The sequence below is a fragment of the Arvicanthis niloticus genome, chromosome 8 (genome assembly GCF_011762505.2).
Source record: "Arvicanthis niloticus isolate mArvNil1 chromosome 8, mArvNil1.pat.X, whole genome shotgun sequence".
Lineage (NCBI taxonomy): Eukaryota > Metazoa > Chordata > Mammalia > Rodentia > Muridae > Arvicanthis > Arvicanthis niloticus.
The window spans coordinates 77,043,878-77,045,661 of NC_047665.1; the positions used below are offsets into that span (position 1 = coordinate 77,043,878).

The 1,784-nt window shown below is 46.5% G+C and overlaps 1 pseudogene; it reads left to right on the top strand.

Annotated features, from left to right (window-relative positions):
- Positions 1–401: 401 nt before the first annotated feature.
- LOC117713421 (glyceraldehyde-3-phosphate dehydrogenase pseudogene) lies at positions 402–1,408 on the top strand (annotated as a pseudogene).
- The last annotated feature ends 376 nt before the right edge of the window (positions 1,409–1,784 follow it).

Here is a 1,784-nt window from a genome sequence, read left to right on the forward strand (position 1 = left end):
GGTGAACAAAAGATAGACCAGGCTGGAACGGCTAGCCAAAGAGACCTGCAAACATGAGAAGCTAAAAGCAAGGATAGCCCAGGCTTTGACAAGCAGATGAGAAAAAGGCTTGGGCTGAGCACCAAGCCATGCCCACCCTTTCTGTATTCCTGACTCCCTTCTTCTACAGTCCAGGGTGATGATTTTATCACCATCTTGTAAAGCAAGTTCTTCATGGACCAGAAAATGTTTTTAAAATGTGGAAATTCCAACTCATCCTATTCTTTAAGTATAAATTATTTTTTTAAAAAAGGTAAAATTAGGCTCTCTGTTCAAAAAGGTAAAATTAGGCTCTCTGCTCCTCCCTGTTCCAGAGACAGCCACATCTTCTTGTGCAGTGCCAGCCTGGTCCCGTAGACAAAATGGTGAAGGTTGGTGTGAACAGATTTGGCCGTGTTGGGCGCCTGGTTACCAGGGCTGCCTTCTGTTCTGCACTTGGCAAAGTGGAGATTGTTGCCATTCATGATCCCTTGATTGACCTCAACTACATGGTCTACATGTTTCAGTATGACTCCATCCATGGCAAATTCAACAGTACAGTCAAGGCTGAGAATGGGAAGCTTGTCATCAATGGGAAGCCCATCACCATCTTCCAGGAATGAGATCCTGCTAACATCAAATGAGGTGATGCTGGTGCTGAGTATGTCATGGAGTCTACTGGCATCTTCACCACCATGGAAGAGGCCGAGGTCCACTTGAAGGGTGGGGCCAAAAGGGTCATCATCTCTGCCCCTTCTGCTGATGCCCTCATGTTTGTGATGGGTGTGAACCACAAGAAATATGACAACTCGCTCAAGATTGTCAGCTATGCATCCTGCACCACCAACTGCTTAAACCCCCAGCCAAGGTCATCCATGATAACTTTGGCATCGTGGAAGGACTCATGACCACGGTTCATGCCATCACTGCCACTCAGAAGACTGTGGATGACCTTTCTGGAAAGCTGTGCCGTGATAGCCATGGGGCTGCCCAGAACATCATCCCTGCATCCACTGGTGCTGCCAAGGCTGTGGGCAAGGTCATCTCAGAGCTGAATGGGAAGCTCACTAGCATGGCCTTCCATGTTCCTACACATAATGTATCCATTGTGGATCTGACATGCCGCCTGGAGAAACCTGCCAATTATGATGACATCAAGAAGGTGGTGAAGCAGACATCTGAGGTCCCACTGAAGGGCATCCTGGGCTACACTGAGGACCAAGTTGTCTCCTGCGACTTCAACAACAACTCTTACTCTTCCACCTTTGATGCTGGGGCTGGCATTGCTCTCAATGACAACTTTGTAAAGCTCATTTCCTGGTATGACAATGAATTCGGCTACAGCAACAGGGTCGTGGACCTCATGGACTACATGGCCTCCAGGGAGTAAGAAACCCTGGACCATCCACCCCAGCAAGAACACTGAGAGCAAGAGAGAGACCCTCAGTTGCTGAGGAGTCCCTGTCCCCAACACTAAGCATCTCCCTCACAGTTTCCATCCCAGACCCCCCATAAATAACAGGGGGGCCTAGGGAGCCCTCCCTATTTTATTAAATATCATCAATAAATGTTTGCTGCACCCCCCCGAAAAAAGAGGTAAAATTATTCACTGGTTGGTTGTTTATCTTTCAGTTATAAACAGAAAAGTATGGGATATTGAATTATAGAAGAGTAACTTACGAGTTTAACATTCTATAGATAAGGGTTGATTTTTTTTTTATAGCTTACATGGAAAAAAGAGACCATTCAAAGTCAGAGTTGTGCAA